Source organism: Equus przewalskii, chromosome 18 (assembly GCF_037783145.1).
Source record: "Equus przewalskii isolate Varuska chromosome 18, EquPr2, whole genome shotgun sequence".
Classification (NCBI taxonomy): Eukaryota; Metazoa; Chordata; class Mammalia; order Perissodactyla; family Equidae; genus Equus; species Equus przewalskii.
Window position 1 is genome coordinate 8,181,046 of NC_091848.1, and position 23,730 is coordinate 8,204,775.

Consider the following 23,730-nt stretch of genomic DNA (forward strand, 5'->3'; position numbering starts at 1 on the left):
TTCATAAAAAATTTATAATAGTTATTTATCACTTCATTTAATCCCAAGTAGTTAATTCTTGTTCTGCTTGATCTTGAGTTCGTAGTTTCATGAACCATCAGCTTCTCCACCAGAGTTCCAAAAATCCTTACTCAGTTCAGTGGTGTGATTTCAAAGTCGTTAATGCTATCAGAAGCCTATACCTCAGAGTACCTGCCATAGTCCTTTCCATGGGTCTCTGAGACATAACCTTTTGTTGAAGATGAAGTATTCTGGCTTGTAGCTGATTGCAAGAGCTTCTTTTATTATTATTTTTTTGTGAGGAAGATTCTTCCTGAGCTAACATCCATTGCCAGTCCTCCTCTTTTTTCTATCGAGGAAAGATAGCCCTGAGCTAACATCTGTGCCAGTCTTCCTCTAGTTTGTATGTGGTGTGCTTTCACAGCATGGCTGATGAGTGGAGTAGGTCCACATCCAGGATCCACACCTGTGAACTGGGACGTCTGAAGCAGAGAGCATGGAACTTTAACCACTCATCCATGAGGCCGGACCCTGCAAGAGCTTTTAGGAAAGCATCAGAGTAAAACAATACCTATCTGTAGATATCAAGAGACTTAAAATAGCTGTGGTTAAAGATCTGAAGAGAGTTTATTAAAATAATGTGCTTGATAAGGAAATTTGGTTGTTTCTGTGACATACATTTTAAATAATAAGTGGAATTATGAATGATATTATACCATTGTTTTCTGCTATCAGACAAAGCAGCATAAGGACATATTGTGGACAGAAGGCCACTGAAAAATTTCTAGGAATTTCATATAATTTCTGAAATATTTATATTGATAACATTTGCCCGTACAAATATAACCTAGGGATGGTTAAGCATCTCTTCTTATATGGCAATGCTTTTCATGCCAGTCAACACATCAAATAAGCCTAATTATTTTTTAAACATTTCTCTTTTTACAACGTGAAAGAGCAAACTCTTTGAGATATTTAGGGTCCCTCTGGGAAAACTTAAAGTCAGCTCAAGATCAAGATTTTACATAGGATTTGATTTTGGAAAGGCAGAATATCAAAAGTTCTGAACACTTTCTTAAATAGCATCGCAGGGCACTATAAAACTGTAACCTGTGTTTTAGTTTTCTGTTCAAACCAAAGTGAGAATAAAAGATTTGGAAAGTATAAGTAGGAGGTAACATGACTGTAAAAGAAACAAAAAAAATTAAATCTTTTAACAAAAAACTTCTCTTAAATAATCAAGGACGTGATAAAGACAACATAAAGCACAGGAAATCATTCTGATAAGATACAGAATCTTTCTGTTCTAGACAGATTACTCAAAAGAAAACCTTTTTACTCTCTTATTAACAGCAGACCAATAATCCAAGAAACTTTGTCTTTTTGAGAGAGAAAACCAAACTCAGATTTTTGGATTGGTTCATTATTGATATTAAAGCCCATTTTAAAACCTTATAATACATCTATTCAATCTTAGCTATCACACGAGGTAAGATATTCTCTCTGTCTCTCTCTCTCTCTTCTTTACTGCAGACCCTTGACAACTTTCTGTATCTATTCAGGTTTTTGTGTTACACTTTCCTTTTTCTCATTTTGGAGCAACCTTTAAACAACCTCTAAACAACTACTTTAGGACAAAATTACTCTTTTTTTTTCCCATAACAAAGACACATCCTACATTTCTTGAATACTTTTTGTGATGGTTAATTTTATTTGTCAACTTGACTGGGACATGGGATACCCTGATTAAACATTATTTCTGGGTGTGTCTGTGAGGATGCTTCTGGAGGAGATTAGCATTTGAATGGTGGACTGAATTAAGCAGATTTCCCTCCCCAATGTGACTGGGCATCATCCAATCCACTGACGGCTTGAACAGAACAAAAAGACAGTGTAAGAACAAATTCACTCTGCCTGAGCTAGGCCGTCTGTCTTGTTCTGCCTTCTACTGGGATTTATATCAGTGACTGTCCTGATTCTCATAACTACACCCTTGGCTTTCCTGAGTCTGGAAACTTAGCCTTCATAGTTGCATAAGCCAATTTCGTATATATACCAACTCTGGAGTCCAAGTGGGTCCCCACAGATGCTTTATATAATATTTTGGAAATTTTTAGTTAGGTTGGATTGAACTTAAAAACAAAAGCGTATAAATTCTAAGGTAGAGATGAGAACTGAAAACAAAATTAATTGTTCAGGGCATAACACAGATAAAATTAGTAAATTATTGGAAATATACAATTGCAGTCTAGGAAAATTTCTTTCAGTGCTCTTTTTCTCAGTTTATCTGAAAATATGAAATAGTAATAAATATGAATGAATTGAATGTTAGCCAATTCTTATCAATAACCATAAAATGTGACCAATATCCATATCCTAATTTTTAAATGCATGATTTAAAAGCATATTTTATAAGAAAATTTGCAAATTTTAATAAAGCTTAATTCTTAAAAAGAGAATGATGACCATGACAAAAACTTGAATTTAACTCTTTCTGCTCATATATTACCATGAATAAAATAAGGCAGAATATCTGGATATGTTCCTTGCCAATGTTTTTATTATTATTCTTGCTACTATTATAGTATGAAATCTATGTTTTGAAAAATGATGACAAAGCAATTTCAAATAAGGTGATACACGCATTTTGCATGTTACACATTTTCTCTATAGAAAAAAAAAATTCCTGATAATGTACTGGAGTTTGGTAATTGTCGACAAAAATAATCCATAACCAATCTATAAATGAAAATTTGGGTGAGTTTATTCTGAGCTGAAATCTGAGGACCATGGCCCGGGGATTTTCTTCCCAAAGAAAGAAAGGGCACCGAAGAAGTGGGGTGCCCAGAGTGGTTATCTACCCCCAAACAGGGTGTTTCACATATGATTGAAATGTCCCTTCCACAATAATCACAAGATTGCCCTGTCGGCACAGCACTTGATGGACACAGCAGGTAGTGGGTCTGCTATCTTGGTGGGCGTAGCAGGAGGCAAGTCTATTGTCTCAGGCTGGGTGGTCACAGGTGCGCACAGCAATCAGTTTCTACCCTAAGGAAAGATACTTAATCCTTAAGGAGAAGCCAACGTTGGGAAGGGGAGGGAAGTTGCACCTTTATCTCAAGGGCCTTTGTTCTTGCCATAGGGAATACCTAAAACAGATATACAATGCATGCTCAACAGCCACGGTCAGGCCCTTTTGGAAAGACAAGGTCAGGCTGAATTAGGTTTATACCAAATGGCTTCCTCATATTCTCCAATATATCCTATTGCTTGCCATTTTTATTTGTCAGTAATATGATTCTTTCATTTAATTATACTTTGCTAAAATTTACCATTATTTTCCAAGAGACTAAATCTAAGAGCCAGGAAGTTGTTAAAGTGTGTCCGACTAGACATTACACAAGACAGATCACCATAGGTAATATAACAATACTCAAACTGATATGTATCGGCTGAGTTTATTACTAGTACTGAGAGAACAGTCATAATCTGTCCTTATAAAGACTATTGAAATGGTACGCTTCTGCTTGTTTTGTGGTTGTGTTAATGGTAAAATACGGAAAACAACCTCCCTGTTCATGTATTACACTTCAACTGACACTTTCTTTTGAATTCTTTTTCACACTTGTAGTCATAAAATTTAAGAATTATTCCTTTAAAATGCAATGCTGACTGTCACTGAATCTCTTTAAGAGATAACAGTTGAAAGGAAAGGAGAAAGAGGTGAGAAGGGTGAGGAAGGTGGAGTGATGCCAGGGAAAAGAAAATGCGCATTTTACTCAAGATCATGTGAAAGTGAAAGTAGTGGATAAAGGATGAAGAGGAATTTCAAGTATTTGATACTTTGATGCAATCTGAAAGAATTGTATTGATAAAGAAAACGTGACTTTCTTCTGTTTCTATTCATCTGCCTCTGGTGTTTCCTCTGTGGTTTACCTTGTCTTGCATTTTTAAAGGGAAATTGTGCCTTATCACTGACCCATTCACACTCCTCTGTGTCTTCAGAACTTTCAGAGGGGGCGTTTGTTGTCATTGACAGTCGTTATTGTCTTTCTCATCAGATCCTTTTGCTAACTTTGTTTTAATTCAGTCTCCATGTCAGTAGCTTCCTTTTATTTTCTCTTTGCAACAATTTACTGAACAACCTCCCTTGTCGCTCCTTTCTTTCACTTCATTTTCTTCCTTGTTTCACTGACCTCCACTCATTCTGACAATTTGGTCAGTTGTGTGCCACAGAGACCTCTGACTCACATGTGTCTCTCTTCCTTGTCACAGTTCTTGGATATTTTGCTGCTGAAAAAATACTCCCTCCCAGAATGCTTATCTTTTGCTATCAAACCACCTTTGTAACTATTCGAAAATATTTTTGTAATGCCTTTTGGGGTAATATTAAAAGATAATTTTCAGATAAAAGGTAAAATCAACTGTTGTGTCTGCTAACTCTCATGAAGCGGATTTCCTCATGTGCTATTTAACATGTAGCTGTGAGCTGTAAGCTGTTTTGGTGGAAATCCCACATGTTAGTGATTTTGAGTCCATTTCCTGAGTCCCTTGGTTTTAAGTTTCTTAAGTGCCGAAAGTCCTGAATGAGTAGCCAAGCCATCATTTCCATATTAGATTAGCTTTTAAAATATTTTACGTACATTATTTATTTTTCAGGGGATCATTTACTATGGTTATTGTGTTTGGATTTATCTTTATTGTATTTTTAGATAACTTTTAAATCCCCCTCTTCACAACTAAAAGTGACTTATGATTGAAATATTTCATTTACCAAAATATCTACATTAAACTTTCTATATATTCCAAATATTACTGCACAAAGGGCACAATCTGCTCACCTCAAGACAAAAGCCAATCGTCAACAGGCAAGATGGGGGCAGAGAAAGGGCATTTTATCACGGCTTGCCAGCAAGGAGGAAGACGGTCGACTAATGTCCAAAAGAACCATCTTAAGGGGGGCACAGAATCTTGAAGCAGTTATAGAGGCCAGTGGATTATAGGGAAGGGCGCTAGGAATGTTGACTCTTTGGTGTTACAGACTGGGAGTGGCTACACTATATAGATTCTCAGTCTGAGGGTCATCACATTCCTAAGGAACTCAAAAGAACAAAGTTATCATCTTATCACAGCTGGGAGGTATATGAACCCACAAGCAGGGGTCATAAAATCTACAGAGCAGTTAGATCTCCTGGAGGGTGCTGATCCCACTGGGCTAGTTAGTCAGAAGTCATTCAAAGTTACAATATGGTCTCCCTTATGCCAACTTTGTGTTGAGCTGGTATCACAAATTCTCATTTCATTTTGAAATCACATAACCTTTTTTAATCTCACAACGAATTTTTTTCAAAAATCAATCTTCCTATTTTTAAAACAGAGTAATATTGTTTCAAATATTTATTACCTCAAATAATACCAGGTTCTATTAATTTGTCTAGAAATAATTAAAAATATTTTAAAAAATGGTACTTATTTAAAAAAAATAACAAACAAAAATATATTGTAGACTTAAGAATGTTAGAGCTGGAACATTCTTCCTTAGAAATCTTCATGTTATTACATTTCAAGTTCAAGTATGAAACACTTCCATCATTATTGAACCTTTTAAAGAGATTCTACCCATTACATAGTTCTTGTTTTTAAATTTTATATCTTTAGCACAAATAAAACACATTTAATGAGACTAGGATCACTAAGCAAAGGTTGTAGTTGAAATTTCAACTTATTTATATTAATTTTAAGCATAAAAATATATATGCACATATATATTTAGGTTGAAATTTCTACTGAAAATAGTTTATATTTTTAAACTGAAGCAAATGATTTAAACTTAAGATTTGGAAAATGTTTGCTAGAGCTCCCTTCAAAATTAATTATGACATTATTATTTACCTTTAAGCTTATAAAGCATGTCAGCTGAATACTTCTTACCTATGAATTTGTAGGGGAGGAAGACTTTTCCTCTACCTAATGTGGGTTTGTCTGGCTGGAGAACAAATTAAATTCACATGAGACAGAATAGCAAGAGAAAATTAAACAAAGCTTTATGAGGACCATGGCCCGGGGCCTTTCTTCCCCAAGGAAGAAAGGGCACCGAAGAAGTGGGGTGCACAGAGTGGTTATATACCCCCAAACAAGATATTTCACATGTGATTGAAATGTCCTTCCCACAATAGTCATAAGATTGCCCTGTCTGCACAGCGCTTGATGGACACAGCAGATAGTGGGTCTGCTATCTTGGTGGACGTAGCAGGAGGCAAGTCTATTGTCTTGAGCTGGGTGGTCACAGGTGAGCTCAGCAATCAGTTCCTAGCCTAAGGAAAGATGCTTAATCCTTAAAGAAATGCCAACGTTGGGAGGGAGAGTCGATCATGGGTGATTACCACACAAGTACAGTAAACAAAAAGCAGATTTAAGTCCTTGCCTTCCCCATTGATTAAGAGTTTCTAGAGACAAGGTCATCTCCTTTCTTCTTTCTGGTACAGAGAGGGAGGCACCTTTTACAGATAGAGATTTACCTTACAAATGTAAATGTCTCCTAACAAAGGGCAAGCAAGTGCCACTCCTCAGAGCCTCCTTCCCTGTCGCAGTTTATCAAAAGCAATCAGCCTCAAATGATCCTCATGCCAAAGAGACACATCTTGGGGTGGCCAATTCCAGTCCCCACAAATTCCATTTTGTATTTCTCATCTAAGCCAAACAATACTTCTCTTCTCTGTAGTAGAACAGTGTCTGGCATAAAGTATACACAGAAATGTTTACCAAATAAGTAAGCAGATGAAGAAATGCATTCTCAATTGCCACTATTATGTATATATATTATGGCCTGGAAGAAAAAGAAAAGATAGGCTGATTTTTAAATGATAGTTTACCTCTAAAGTCTTTTAAGATGATAATATATTTTTCTTTATGTGGAACAGCCCTGCTTTGTACTTGTTTTCCTACTGTAACTATTAATAATATCTCCTTTTACTCTCAAATATGCCCATGGGGCAGTTAAATTACATAGTTTTTCTACTTGCATTTGAGTGTATTTGTGAGAGAGAATAGAGAAATACTGAACTTGCCTCATTATTTTCATTTCTTTCCTGGACCATGAACTAAATGGTTCTCCTATAAAGATGTCACCAGTTTCTACCTCAAAACATTACTTTGGTTGCAAATCCCTAATGCTAAAATTTTCATATCGTTAACTTATTTGAGTCAAGGCACTGAGTGCCTGCTCTCTGCTTGAATTACATGGTCAGATAAGCTGGTTAATCTTCCAGGAGAACAGTAGGGAAATGGCAAGGAGATCGGTACATTTTATGACACTGCATTAAAGTTATATATGGGATACCTGCTTATTTCTGAGCCATCTCAGTGTAGCTTCTCATTGTCATCTTTGATGAAATGATGTGTAAGAAGGTGATTTGTAACTTTAAAAATATCATAAAATGGAAAGTAAAACTACTACAAATTAAAATAGTAGTTATTACAGTTCTTTACTAAATATGTCCAGCTTTCCTTCTTCTGAACATACAATGGAATTGTCCTTTGTTGTCCTTTTAAAGCTAAACAAATGGCCAAAGCAGAAACTTTACAAGCCAGTCCATGATTTTCGATCTTCCCTTTCTAGGAAAGCTTGAATCAAGATTAAACTTCTGGGTAAGCTGGGCTGTTAAGTATCTAATAGGAGTGGAACCCTTGGTGTTCTTTCTGTAGTATGAATGAGAAATCAATTTTAGTAATGTTAAGCCACTGAGATTTTAATGTACTTTGTTATCATATGTAGCATAACCTCACCTAACCTAGCTTATATCAACTGCTAAAATAACCTTCTTATGTAGTACTTATCAACTTTCTGTGAAAAACAATTACACTATTTGCTTTCAGAGCTATACACCATTTCCCACCCAGCACCTCGACCTCTACTCTGCTGGGGTCAGAGGGCCATTCCATTAGTATGTTTCAGCCACATGGTCTATAATCCATTTGTGAGGAAAACAGTTATGGAATTTTAGAGCTGGAAGAGATTTTAGGGATTATGTAGTTCAACTCCACCATTTAGATAGGTCATATGGAAAAGTATAACCTAAATAGGCTCTGGCAGTCTCTCACGTGAACTCAGTCAAGGTACTTAATCTTTCTGACTTTACTTTCCTTTACTGTAAAAATGCAGATAATCACACCTTCTTCTCAGGTTTGTTTAAGAGACTGGGTAATTTAAATGAATTGTGAATCAGACATTGTGGTCACAGAACATTTACATATCCCTTATTTCCTTACAAGTTTCATCAGGTTAGACAGGTAAAGAGTGGCAGAAGTAGAATTTAAAAATAACAGTTTTTTAAACTGTTTTACAATTTTACTTTCATATCCATTAGCCATTTCCTATAAGCTTTACAACCAGTTTATTATTTGGGCAGAGCAGGAATTATTATTATACTTATTTTGCAGTAGTCAATTGAGACCCAAAGTCTATGATGTATACAGTATCATCCTGTTACTATAAAGCAGAACTAGAGCTGGAGCCAATGGCCTCTGACTTGAACCTCACACTCTTTTCCACCACCTTGAAGCACAAACTTGGTGTATAGACTCTCTAGCCAGAGATTGTCTACTATAGTAACCTTTGTAGAAGTGGGTATTTCTGGTTTTCTCAATATTCAACTCATAATAAGAATAATTAACATAGTGTTGAATAATAACAGATATGTTTTAGAGTATATTGATTGGAGAAAAGAATCAAAATAAACTGCTATGTAATAAGGAATTTGTCTGGCCTTTGTTCCCAACTCCTGGGAGATAGTCTCTAAATCCTTGGAATTTCCTTAGTGATAGGAGTCTCTTTGTTATTCCTGGTGGGCCCTGATGATAAATTTATGCTAAGGAGGTGACTAATGGGGGACCCTTAGATAGTTTGTGCTAATGAGATGACTCAGGATAGGAACTGGCCAAGCAAGAAAGATCAATCACTTAATTATAAGGTTGGAGGTTTTGAGCCATGTGGTATTAGCCCAATCTCTGGGTAGGAGAGTGTGGCTGGAGACTGAGTTTCAATCTCATAGCCAATGATTGAATCCATATGCCTGTGTAATGAAGCCCCGATAAAAGCTCTGGAAACTACAGCTCAGGTGAGCTTCCCTGGTTGGCACACATTGATGGGCCCGGTTGGTGACATATCCTGACTCCACCGAGAGATGGCAATGGAAACTTCCTGTTTGGGACCTTCCCATGCATTGCGCCATGCATCTCTTCTTTTAGCTCCTTCTGATTTGTATCCTTGTGCTATAATAAACCTGTAATCATACGTATAACACTATCTCGAGTTCTATGAGTCATTCTAGTGAACTCTTAAACCTGAGGGGGTAGTGGAAATCCCTGAATTTGTAGTTAGCTAGTCAGAAGAGTGAGTGACCTGGGGACTCCCAAACTTGCAGCTGGTATCCGAAGTGAAGGCACTCTTTGGAGGAGTGTGTCCTTAACCTAGGGAGTTTGGCCCAAGTCTGGGTAGTTGGTATCAGATGTTATTTCATAAATATATACATATATATATATACACACACGCACATACATATATATATATAAAATGTAGAAAGTACCTTTCTTCTTACTCTTTTCACTCATAGGTAAAGATGAATGACACTTGGAATTATTTCATATTTTTTCAAGTTTTATATTAATTTTTACATTAAATAATCAAGTATATTTCAAAAAATTTTTAAGGTTAATTTATGTTATTCTCACTGTTTTTTAATGAATTATTTATTTTATGAGAATATAGTTTTCAAAACCTAAGGTATACGTATCTGAAGGAAATATGACAGAAGCGTTAACATTTTTCCCGCTGGGACACGGACACATGAGTGCTGCATTATATAGTCTCTATCTTTCTGCACGTTTCAAGATTTCTTAAGTGGACCTATACTTCAATAATAATTTTGTTTCACTCCCTGGCAATGCTGAATAAACATTATAATAATTAAACAGTACAAAATCAGAGCACCACAGACATTGGCAAATGCTGTAATTCAGGACTTTCCCTCCACCTGTGAAGGGCTGGTGTTAAGCAGCCTACAATTGCATAGTGGTCCTTTTCAATCTCCTGGACAATGCAAATACAATTTCTACCAGAAACACATTCTCTTAGTAATTTGCTTTGCAGAATTGGTATCTTACTGGATGCAATGTTACGTTGCCTGCATTGTTGCTAAATGGCAATCTCACCATGCATTCTGCCCAGTCATTACCTGCCAACTCCCTGATGAGAAAAAGGCTACCATTCACAAAGTTCTCAGCTGGTGAAATAGTTTACTTTTGTATAACTTCAAAATTTGGAAATTTGATTTTTGATGAATTCTCCTAATATCTCCCTGTTTTGTAAAAGTAACCTTAGTGAAATTTGAATAGATACAGTCTTAAATTTGTGACTAATAAAATTATTCATCTTGAGACTACATCGGTATTAGCAACAAATTTTCCGCTTGATAGTAAAACATAATTTACAGAAAGATTATTTTTTAGTTACCATTTAATGACTATCAACTTCTTGCCAGGCAATGTGCTAAGTAGTTTTCATTTTCCTATTTCTTTCTCAAAATCTCTACCAGGGAGATAGGATCTGCACGTATCCTGCATTGTAATATAAACCCCACCAGGGGAGGAGTATCATCTATGTCTTCAGTGACATGTCTAAAGAGCCTAGAACAATGCTGAGAACATAGAAGACGCTGAATAAACATTAGTTGAATGAATGAGTGGTTTTTGCTATTGTGTAAACAAATTAAAATTTAACTTCTCCACATAACACAATTTATAAGCCTAAAGTGATCGTTTCAATGAGTGCTGTCTCTTAATAATGTGACAATATCAGTTGTACAACAATTCGTCATGAAAAATCATGTATTCCCTAACTGAGAACTCTCTGGTAACTATTTCTTATTCTGGAGTTGGCAGAAAGCATGGTAAGGTTTATAAGCAACTAGAAACAGTGAAGATATTACACTGTGGGATCCTGCAAGATAATAATTCTACAAAGATGTTTGTCTATTTTGCTCCATGATGTATCTAAAGACCCCAGAACAAGGACTGACACATAGTTGACACTAAGCTCAATAAATATTTGTTGAATAAGTGAATTTTGTTTTCTATGTAAATGCTAAGATTAACAGAATTTAAGATATTTCAAAGAGAAAGCCACAGTTTAAGAAGTGTTTTTCATTATACCATGTTTTGCAATACTTTTCAGTAGTCTCTTCTATATTTTATTTGATCCTAGCCATAATTCTGAAGAAGCCTAAAGTAAGTGTGATTGTTATCTCTTAAAAACGTATGTACTAAATTGTCCAAGGTCAAGTGAATTTTCTGAGAACACAATTAACTGAAGAACTATGATTATGTATTGGTCTTCCACCTACTTTTTAATTAAGCAGGGCTTTTAAGGCATCAGAATTTACTGTTACTTGAGAAATTTTCATGATTTTAAATAATTATCTAAGAGCCACAAATACCATTACTTCGTTTCAAGAAAATAATATCTAAAAAATAGGATACCATATGAAATACCCAATTCTTTGCAGTAAATATGTACTGAACTTAGAAAGCTTATGGCTTCATGAATTTCCCTTTCCCTAGTGTTAAAAATACCTGAGAACAAGTCCTGTCTATTGTTCAGTTAGTTCTTTGAATCAAGGAGATTCTAGTACTAATTAGTACTAATCTAGTACTCTCTTATTTATTTAAAAATGATTGGCAATGCTCTAATCCTCAATAACGTTTAGTTTTTTAGCCTAAAACTAAAAATTACTACCCAATTTATTTATTACCCAAAGTATGGTACCCAGAACTCTTGCTCTTGTAAATAGATGTCATTTGAAAATAGTTCCCTGGATCCATTATTGGTAATTCTTAGTTGAATAAGGATAAACATAATTTTTTTGTGGTTTGTTTTTCATTTAGGATTGATTTCCTTTGTTTTAAATGTAGAAAAATTTAGAGTATTTAATATACCAATGTGAAGTGTATTTCTAAAAGTACACTAAGCAGTATTTCCCTAATCTATTTGAACCTGAAAAAATGTTTCTCCCTTGTAGGACATCTTGTGGGATTACTGTTCTGTGGATCACACTTTGAGATACACTGGACTAGGAGTTTATCTTACATTTGTGTAACTCTTTTGAACTGATGGTGTCAGTGGATTCTGTAATATATGGTTCCTCTACTATTTTTAATTTTATTTTATTGTGGTAAGAACAACATGAGATCTACCCTCTTAAGAAATTTTTGTGTGTGTAATACAGTATTTTTAACTGTAGGGATAATGTTGTACAGTAGATCTCTAGAATTTATTCATCTTACATAACTGAAACTTTATGCCCATTCATTTGCAACTCTCCATTTTTCCTCTTCCCAGTCCCTGGTAACCACCATTTGACTCTTGATTCTATGAGTTTGACTATTTAAGATACCCCATATAAGTGGAATCATGCAATATTTGTCTTTCTGTGACTAGCTAATTTCACTTAGGATAATGTCCTCCAGGTTTATCCATGTTTTCACAAAAGGCAAAATTGCCTTCTGCTTAAACAGTGAGTAATATTCTATTGTATGTATATATCACATTTTCTTTATCCATTCATCTGTTGATGGGCATTTAGGTTGTTCCCACGTCTTGGCTATTGTGAATAGTGCTTCAATGAACACTGCTGTGCTAATATCTCTTTGAGATCTTGATTTCAATTCTTTTGAATAAATACCCAGAAATGGGATTTCTGGTGAATATCTTTTCTTCTACGTGTTGGCCATTTGCATGTCTTTTTTGGAAAAACGTCTGTTCAAATCTTTAGACTGTTTTAAAATCAGATCTTTTGGTTTTTTGATGTTTAGTTGTTTGAGTTCCTTATATATTTTGGTTATTAATCCCTTATCTGACATATGGTTTGCAAATATTTTCTTCCATTATGTTGATTGCCTTTTAATCTGTTGACTGTTTGCTTTGTTATGCAGAAAGTTTTTAGTTTGAGGAAGTCCTACTTGTCTCTTTTTGCTTTGTTGCCTGTGGTTTTGTTGTCATATCAATGAAATAATTGCCAAGGCCAATATAACAAAGCTTTTTCCCTATGTTTTCTACGAGGAGTTTTGCAGTTTCAGGTCTTACATTTGAGTCTTTAATACATTTTGATTTTAATTTTGTATGTGGTGTGAGATAGGGGTCCAATTTCACTCTTTTGTATGTGGATTTCAAGTTTTCCCAGCACCATTTGTGCAAGAGACTATCCTTTCCTCACTTGTGTCCTTGATACCCTTGTTGAAGATCAGTTAACCTTACACGTGTGGACTGATTTCTGGGCTCTCTACTCTGTTCCATTGGCCTATATGTCTGTTTTACGCCAGTATCATACTGCTTTAATTACTGTAGATTTGTAATATATTTTGAATTTAGGAAATGTGATGCCTCCACCTTTGTTCTTATTTTTCAAAATTGTTTTGGTTATTCAGTGTCCTTATGATTCTGTATGAATTTTAGTATTGTTTTTTCTATTTCTGTAAAACATTCCATTGGAATTTTGATAAAGAGTCTATTGCATCTTTAGATCACTTTGGGTAGTATGGATTAACAATATTAAGTCTTCATTCCATGAACACGGGATATCTTTCCATTTGTTTGTATCTTCTTTAATTACTTTCATCAATGTTTTTTAGTCTTCAGTGTACAAATCTTTCGCCTCTTTAGTTAAATTTGTTGTTAAGTATTTTATTCTTTTTGGTGATATTGTAAATAAGATTGTTTCCCAAATTTCCTTTTCATATAGTTCATTTTCACAGTAAAGAAATGCAACTGATTTTTGTATGTTGACTTTATAGAATTTGTTTATTAGGTCTAACAGGTTTTTTTGTGGAGTCTTTAGGGATTTCTTTATTTAAGACTATGTCATGTAAAACAAGGACATTTTACTTCTTCCTTTCTGATTTGCATGCCTTTTATCTCTTTTTCTTGTCTGATTGCTGTGGCTAGACTTCCAGTACTATGTTGAATAGAAGTGGTAAGAGGGAGCATCCTTGCCTTGATCCTGATCTTAGAGGAAAACCTTTCATTTTGTCACAATTGTGTATATTAGCTGTTGGTTTTTCATATATGGCCTTTACTAATTTGATATAATTTTCTTCTCTTTATAGTTTGTTGAGAGTTTTTATCATGAAAGTGCTTTTATCAAATGCTTTTTCTTTATCTGTTGAGATGACCATGTTATTTTTATTATTAATTCCATTAATATGGTGTATATTGATTTCGTGTGTTGAACTATCCTTGCAGCCCAGGGATAAATCTCACTTGGTTACAGTATATGATTCTTTTAATATTCTGTTAAATGTGGTTCGCTAGTATTTTGTTGAGGATTTTTGTATCTATGTTCATCAAGAATATTGGCCTATAGTTTTCTTTTCTTGTAGTGTTTTTGTCTGTCTTTGGTATCAGAGCAATGCTTGGTTCCTAAAATGAGTTTGAAAGTGTACTTCTTTTCTGTTAAAGGGACATGGCTGTGAAATGTTAACCAACCAAGGATATTATTTGAAAAGAAAAAAAGTTATTCAGCAAAATGGAAAAAGTAAAGAAAGGAAATGGCATTGGATATTGAGAGGCAGCATGAGCTAAGCGTGGCACAGCAGAAGATAAGTGATCAGAAAGAAGACCTGTTGACTTCAGACTTGGAACATTCTTCTTTGAATGGTAATTTTTGAAGAACATCACATTATATTTCTTTCCCTATAGATCCAGTCCCACAACTTGATTCTACATTGGATACTTGTTCACATGGTCTTAGATTTTAAATGCTGTTTAATGGTCTTTCATTTTAGGAAACCTATAAATAAAGCATAGAAGAGAAGTATAACTACAAACTAGTACATAAATACTAGATATTAATTTGTATAAGTGATTGTTATATAATTAGATTATATAATTTGTTTCTATGTAATACTTCTATATACTTAAGGTTTATAAATACAAAACTTGAGAGGTGAAGATTAGATGAGAAGAGGTTGAAGAAAGTCCAAAGTTCTATCTTCTGTCTCAGTTTTCCCCCAAGGCTTCCCCAAAGGCTGCAAAGCTATCTTTTGTGTCTAGTTCTCTAGAAGCAGAGCTGCAGTGGGAAACTTTGTACTCGTGATATATTAAGGGAGTAGTCCCAGGAGGAGTCAGTAAGACAATGAGATAAGGAGGATAGGGAAGAGGAAGCAGCTGCACAAGAGGTGGTTTCAGATAAAGTCTGAGTTCCTTGTAATCCCCTAGGAGATTTGCAGACTAAATGACAAGATGGTCTTTCATGACTTGAAGTCAGGAAGCAGGGCTTTTGTATACTTCCAACATCCCAGTTTGTCATGACTATGAGCTTCAGGATGGAAGGAGGGAGAGCATGGCCCAGTTAACTCCTAGTTACTCTTGGGAAGGTGAGTGTAATGGTTAATTTTATATGTCAACTTGACTGGGCCACAGGGTACCCTGACATTTGGTCAAACATTATTGTGAGTGTGTCTGTGAGAATGTTTCTGGCTGAGATTAACATTTGAATCAATAGAGTAAAGCAAATTACCCTTTCCAATCTGACTGAGCCTCATTCAGTCAGTTGAAGGCCTGTGTAGAACAAAAAGCTCACTGTATGATTAAGGAAGAACTCCTCCATCTGATCACCCTCCAGCAGGGACAGTCACTTTTTTCCTGCCTTTAGACTTGAACTGACACATTGACTCTTCCTGGATCTCAAGCCAGCCGGTCCTTGGACTGGAAGTGCACTACTGGCTTTCCTGGTTCTCAGGCCTTTGGACTCAGACTGGAACTACACCATTGGCATAGTTGGGTCTTCAGCTTTCCAACTACAAATCTTGGGACTTGTCAGCTTCCATAATTGGTGAGATAACTCCTTATTTAATAAAACTCTCTCTCTCAATATATATTGGTTCTGTTTCTCTGGAGAACCTTGACTAATACAGTGAGAGATGAATTCCATAACCTGAGTGAAACCCTCCCGAAAATGTCAGTCAATGTGAGGCATTGGCAGAAGCACCCCCAAGAAGCAGTAAAAGCAATCCCAGGGGATTGGGGCGGGACAACAACAACATCTGCTACAAGTAGGCATCCTGTTTTTATTAAGTGATTCATGTCACATTAGGCTCTCCTTTATATATTCTAGAAAACTACCTACATACAAGTAGCATCTCCATCCAGACTTTCCGCCCCAGTCAATACTTCAGTCAATCCTTGTGATGGTTAAAGTTCTGTATATGCACTTATAAAAATCTCGACTCTCAACTTATCTTGAAGTAAACTTTGTGTCCTATGAATTTTATGCCAGTATTTAGCTCTTAATCTATTCTAAAATAATTTTTAGAATTATAAATTTACTTAATTTCTATGTAGATCCCCTGCCTTTTACTCTCAACAAAGCTATTCCCTGTGCCAAATTACTGCAATGTTCTTTTTGGAGACTGAGATCTCCAAAAAATTCAGAAAGACGTATAAAAATACCATAGATCATCCAAAAGATGATCAATTTATTATCTGAAGCTAAAATACTTCTTAGCAAAAATTGGGGTGAGTATGGAAAAGCTGAGAGAGGAAAAGCTCCCTTTGAAAATGGTAGAATAAAAAAATGTATTCATAAACCTTTAGGACCGGAAGCTCCTTAGTGATCTCTCACCTTGTCCAATATACTTTTTCTCCAAAAGTAAACTGAGGAAGAGAATGTGAAGTCAACTGAGGTACAGAGGATCTATGTGAGACAACTTTTTACTTTACATTTTTAACACTTTGATCAGCAATTATTTTTAGTTGGAACTCAGTATAAAGTCATTTATATACAATACATTTTTAATGTTGAAATCTTATTGCTCGTGGCTCCAAATTCAACTCAAAAAATGCCTCAGATGCAATTTTCCAGTAAATGTTTTATTAAAAAGAACGTATCCTTTATAGAGAACAGACTATTATGAACAAAATATAGCAATGATTTAAAAAATAATTTACCATTACAGATATTTGAGGAAAATAATAATAATGGTGGTGGTGACAATAATAACAATGACATTAACAGCATAGGCATGTTAGCATATTTAATCCCCAAACAATCCCATGAGGTCAGTACTTTTTTTCCCCTGTTTTACATAAGGGGAAACTGGAGTCTGACCTGTCACTCTGGCTCACAAAATTTGCTTCTCAACCACTATAATCTTCAATAGGCTAAATATACTCTGAACACCTGACTACTATTAAAAACAGCTGAATACACATTTAAACTATTTTCATACAACTTTGACAGAGACTTATGAACTTATGAGTACTATTTCACTATTTTTCTACTTTTGTTTGTGAAAAGAAAACCATGGACATTTAGATGCAACCTAGTGATCAGGTGGAAAATTCTGTGCTTCAGCATGACTCTTGATCAGTTTTTGAGTGATGGAGTTTGCCATGTGAATACGAAGATGATGGCTCTGATCCACTGTCAAAGGGCATATTCCTGGGTTGATTTTGCAGTTAATGAGGGGTTGCATAGGCTGCATTAATCACTCAGAAGAAAGTGCAGTGGCACAGAAGTCAGGGGGCTTAGGGTTTAATTTCTGCTTTGTAAGTAGCCGTTTGACTTTAGCCAAGTCACTTAACTTTATGAGAATCATTTTCCTCTCCTTTAAAGTGAGGAGTTTGGAGTTTTGACCTAGATCACCTGGAAGATTCCCTTTAGGTCTATTGTGACATTCTATGATTCTATGACCTAGAGCTCATTAGTAGCATATTAATAGTCAAAATTAGACCCACATCAAATATACAAGGTTACTTTTTATATGTGACAGATACTGTTGGATTTGATATTCTTAATTTCTAATTTCTGTTTTGAGATCCTCTTCTTCCTAGCTCTATGCTCATTTAGAAACCTTTGCTCTTAGAAAAGAACCAAAGTGCACAGAGTAAATAGAGGTAGTTCTTGGAGTATTTTTAAATCACTTAACCAGCTAAATTACAAGGACTAAATAGGAAATGAAATGTCTAAATTTCAAAAACAAACCTTAAGTCAGCCAGTGTGTCAGTTGTTCCCTGCCTGAACTGAAATGACAAATAAAATACATTATCATACCGTATCCATGTGGACAGGTTATGTAATGTGTCAAGAGAGAAGAATGACTTTGGACCTGCCCTCTGAAAAGGATGCCCTTACTTGGCATTCTTAACTGTAATCCTTGAACAGTGTGCCTGAGCAGTTGGAAACAGGCTGGAACAATCAGAAAACACTGAGTTAGTGGGAGGTAAGGGAGATATCTGCGACAGCTGAAGCAAAATGAACTTTTCTGCCGAGAAAAGCAGCTTATTACAAACCCTCTGAGCTTAGACGTCAATCCATCCGCAAGCAGGACAAGTGTGGGTGATGTATGGAAAGGATATTTTAAAATCTGCTTGAGCTTGCCAATCTGGAGATTCGCCCAGGAAAAGGCCTCAGAAAAATCACGATGGAAACAAGCAAATTTTATCATATTTATGCAGAACTTGAGAGCCACAGAAACTAATTGGACAGGCTCCCATTGCTAAGCAGATAAAGATTTCATCATTAATAATTACTATGACAGAAAGCGCTTTTAACTGTTTTTTCCTCTAATATGTGTTGCAGTGATTAGATAAGTCTGCGTAGTAGTTTTGTGTGATATCATGATGGAAAAAATACTTTCCTCACATATGCTTATAAAACTAAGCCTGCTCTCTTGTAACTTGCTGAATCTCAAATCAGTTTTCAAACAGGGCTATGCTGTCAAATAGAAGTGCGGTAGGAACATTTCTTTCTAAAGTCAGAAGCATTTCGTTTTGAATGCTCAAGAAAATCATAAACGCCAAGTGCTTTGTTTCTTTACCATGAAGCTATGTTTAACATCTTGAATTATGAAAAATATTTGTGATACTAAGTAATAATAATGCATCTTTTCTTTAGTATAAACATAATCTTTTTGTCAGCAAGGTAAAACACCCTGTATTAAAAATAATACTAACGCTCAGTGGCTGTGTGCGTTATTGTCTTTTGCAGGCTTCAGTTGAATCATTATGATTTATCCCAAATAAGATATTTTTAGTGAAAATGTATCACACAGACAAGCTAAACCATTTCCAGTAATATTGTAACAGCTTCAAAAGGAGACACTCTGGTGTTAAAGAGAAGCATATGATTCCTGGTGTCAGTGCCAGAGAGCTATAGTTTTAACGTGTTGAATCAGTACAAGTGATAACATGAGTGATTACATTTTACAATAGCAACCTAATTTGAAAGGAGACATTCTTATTCAGGGACTTAGGTAAAATTTCATAACAAAGTTAAAAAGAAATGAAATTTGCCAAAGAATTTGCAGATAACTTATTTTTTAATAAAAATGAACTTTAGGGTATAATGATTAATTTTGTAGCAATAAAACAGTTTTGAGTTGGGAAAAGTACTCTAGAGAGAGTATAAGTAATCATATTTACTTTTATTTTCAATTATTTTATTGAGGTCATATTGGTTTATAACATTATGTAATTTCAGGTGTACATTATTATATATCAGTTTCTGTATAGACTGCATTATGCTCACCATCAATAGACTAATTTTTATCCGTCACCGTACATATATGCCCCTTTACCCCTCTTGCTCATCCCCTCTTCCTCTTCCCCTCTGGTAATCACTAAACTGTTCTCTTTATCCATGTGTTTGTTTATCTTCCACATGTGTGTGAAATCATAGCTGTTTGTTTTTCTCTGTCTGGATTATTTCGCTTAACATCATAGGCTCAAGGTCCAACCATGTTGTTGCAAAAAGGACTATTTTGCCTTTTTTATGGCTGAGTAGTATTCCATAGTATATATATATACTACATCTTCTTTATCCATTTATCAGTTAATGGTCACTTGGGTTGCTTTCACATCTTGGCTATTGTGAATAATGCTGCAATGAACATGGGGGTGCATAAATCTCTTTCAATTGTTGATTTCAAGTTCTTTGGATAAATACCCAGCAGTGGGATAGCTGGATCATATGGTATTTCTATTTTTAATTTTTTTGAGAAATCTCCATACTGTTTTCCATAGTGGCTGCACCAGTTTGCATTCCCACCAGTAGTGTATGAAGGTTCCCTTTTCTCCACATTTGTTACTTTGTCTCTTGGTACTTATTGCCATTCTAACAGGTGTAAGGTGCTATCTCCTTGTAGTTTTGATTTTCATTTCCCTAATAATTAGTGATGTTGAACATCTTTTCATGTGCCTGTTGGCCATCTGAATATCTTCTTTGGAAAAATGTCTGTTCATTTTGACTATTTTTTGATTGGGTTGTTTGTTTTGTTGTTGTTGAGTTGTATGAGTTCTTTATCTATTTTGAAAATTAACCTCTTGTCAGATATACGATTTTCAAATATTTTCTCCCAGTTGGTGGGTTGTCTTTTCATTTTATTCGTGGTTTCCTTTGCCTTGTAGAAAGGGCTTTATAGTCTGATATAGTCCCATTTGTTTATTTTTTCTTTTGTTTCTCTTGCCTTGGTAGACGTGGATTCGAAAAGATGCTGCTAAGACAGATGTCAAAGAGTGTACTGCCTGTATTTTCTTCTAGGAGTTTTATGGTTTCAGGTCTTACATTCAAGTCTTTAGTCGACTTTGAGTTATTTTTTGTGTATGGTGTAAGATAATGCTCTACTTTCATTCTTTTGCATGTGGCTGTCCAGTTTTCTCAACAACATTTATTGAAAAGACTTTTGTTTCTGCATTGTATGTTCTTGGCTCCCTTGTAGAAGATTAGCTGTCCAAAGATGTGTGGTTTTATTTCTGGACTTTCAATTCTGTTCCATTGATCTGTTTTTCTGTTTATGTGCCAGTATTATGCTGCTTTGATTAATATAGCTTTGTAGTATATTTTGAAGTCAGGGATTGTGATCCCTCCAGCTTTGTTATTTTTTCTCAGGTTTGCTGTAGCCATTTGGAGTCTTTTGTTGTTCCATATAAATTTTAGGATTCTTTGTTCTATTTCCATGAAGAACATCATTGGGATTCTGATTGGGATTGCATTGAATCTGTAGATTGCTTAGGTAATATAGATATTTTAACTATGTTTATTCTTCCAATCCATGAACATGGAATATCTTTCCATTTCTTTATGTCTTCTTCAATTTCTTTCAACAACGTCTTATTGTTTTCAGTGTATAGGTCTTTCACTTCCTTGGTTAAATTTATTCCTGTATATTTTATTCTTATTGTTGCAATTGTAAATGGGATCATATGCTCGACATTTCTTTATGCTAGTTTTTTATTAGTGTATAGAAATGTAACTGATTTTTGTAAGTTGACTTTGCACCCTGCAACTTTACTGTAGTTGTTGATTATTTATAATAGTTTTCTGGTGGATTCCTTTCTATATATAATCATGTTGTTTGCAAACAGTGAGAGTTTTACTTCTTCCTTTCCAATTTGGATACCTTTTACTTCTTTTTCTTGCCTAATTCTTCTGGTCAAAACTTCCAGTACAATGCTGAATAGGAATGGCAAGAGTGGACATCCTCGTTTTGTTCCTGTTCTCAGAGGGAAGGTTTTCAGTTTTCCACTGTTAAGTATGATGTTGGCTTGTCATATATGGCAGTTATTATGTTGAGGTAGTTTCCTTCTATACCCATTTTACTGAGAGTTTTTATCATAAATGGATGTTGAATCTTGTCAGATGCTTTCTCTGCATCATTGAGAGGATCATGCAGTTTCTATTATTCATTTTGTTAATGTGGTGTATCACATCGCTTTGTGAATGTTGAACGATCCTTGTGTGCCTGCTATAAATCCCACTTTATCATGGCGTATGATCCTTTCAGTGTATTGCTGTTTCCCATTATTTTGTTGAAGATTTTTGCATCTATGTTCATCAGCAATATTGGCGTGTAATTTTCCTTCTTTTTGTTGTCCTTGTCTTGTTTTAGGATGAGGGTGATGTTGGGCTCATAGAATAAGCTGAGAAGCATTCCATCTTCTTCAATTTTTTGGAATAGTTTGAGAGGCATAGTTATTAATTCTTCTTTGAATGTTTGGTAGAATTCTCCAGAGAAGCCATCTGGCCCCGGACTTTTGTTTTTTGGGAGGTTTATGATTACTGTTTCAATATCTTTACTTGTGATTGGTCTATTCAGACTCTCTTCTTCTTCTTGAGTTCAGTTTTGGGAGGTTGTATGAGTCTAAGAATTTGTCCATTTCCTCTAGGTTATCCAATTTGTTGGCATATAGTTTTTCATAGTATGCTCTTATAATCCTTTGTATTTCTGTGGTGTGTCTTGTAATTTCTGCTTTTTCATTTCTAATTTCACTTATTTGAGCTCTTATAATCCTTTGTATTTCTGTGGTGTGTCTTGTAATTTCTGCTTTTTCATTTCTAATTTCACTTATTTGAGCATTCTTTCTTTTTTGCCTAGTGAGTTGGGCTAAGGGTTTGTCAATTTTGTATATCTTCTTAAAGAAAAAGCTCTTAGTTTCATTCATCCTTTGTACTTTTTTTTTTGTCTCTATTTCATTTACTTCTGCACTAATTTTTATTGTTTCTCTCCTTCTGCTGACTTTAGGCTTTATTTATTTTCTTTTTCTAGTTCAGTTTGGTGTAGTTTAGGACTATTTATTTGATATTTTTCTTGTTTGTTGAGGTGGGCCTGTATCGCTATGAATTTCCCTCTTAGAACCACTTTTGCTGCATCCTATAAGAGTTGGCATGTTGTATTTTCATCTCTTGATTTGTCTCCAGGTATATTTTTTATTTCTTCTCTGATTTCTTCATCTATCCAATGGTTGTTCAGTAGCATGTTGTTTAGTCTCCACATATTGGTGGCTTGTCAAGCTTCTTTCTTGTAGTTGATTTCTGGTTTCATAGCATTGTGTTTGGAAAAGATGCTTCATATGATTTTGATTCTTCTTAAATTTATTGAGGCTTGCTTTGTTTTTCGAAAATATGGCTTATTTTTGAGAATGTTTCATGTGCACTTGAGAAGAATGTGTATTTTGTTCTTTTGGATGGAATGTTCTATGTATAACTATTGAGTCCTTCCGGTCTAGTGTTTCATTTAAAGCCACTGTTTCCTTGTTGACTTTCTGTCTGGATGATCTATCCGTTGATGTAAGTGGGGTGTTGAGGTCCCCTACTATTTTATTGCTGTCTATTTTTCCCTTTAGGTCTGTTAATAGTTGCTTTACATAATTTGGCACTCCAGTGTTATGTGCATATATATTCATAAGTGTTATTTCCTCTTGGTGGAATGTCCCTTTTATCATTATATACTGCCCCCTTTGTCTCTCATTGCCTTTTTTTATCTTGAAGTCTTCTTTGTCTGATATAAGCATGGCAACACCTGCTTTCTTTTGCTTGCCATTTGTTTGAAGTATCATCTTTCATCCCTTCACTCGGAGCCTAATGTTTCTCTTTAGAGCTGAAATGTGTGTCCTGGAGGCAGCACGTTGTTGGGTATTGTTTTTTAATCCATCCAGTCATTCTGTGTCTTTTGATTGGAGAGTTAAATCCATTTACACTTAGAGTGATTATTGATATATGAGGGCTTGATATTGTCATTTTATCTCTTATTTTCCTGTTGTTATATAGTTCCATTATTTCTCTTCTGTTGTATTTCTAACTGTCATTTGTTTGGTGGTTTTCTGAGATGGTTTTCTTCGTTTTCTCTTTATTTAACATTTGTGGCTCTATTCTGATTATTTGATTAGTGGTTACCATGAAG

The 23,730-nt window shown here is 35.0% G+C and overlaps 1 long non-coding RNA gene across 2 annotated transcripts in view; it reads left to right on the top strand.

The window, feature by feature from the left end:
- The window catches only part of LOC139076975 (uncharacterized), a 300,141-nt gene that overhangs the window by 215,603 nt on the left and 60,808 nt on the right, over nt 1-23,730 (top strand). For both annotated transcript variants that reach the window (XR_011529061.1, XR_011529062.1), the window contains exon 5: nt 14,510-14,707. This is a non-coding gene — a long non-coding RNA (uncharacterized lncRNA). The remainder of the gene's footprint in view (nt 1-14,509; nt 14,708-23,730) is intronic.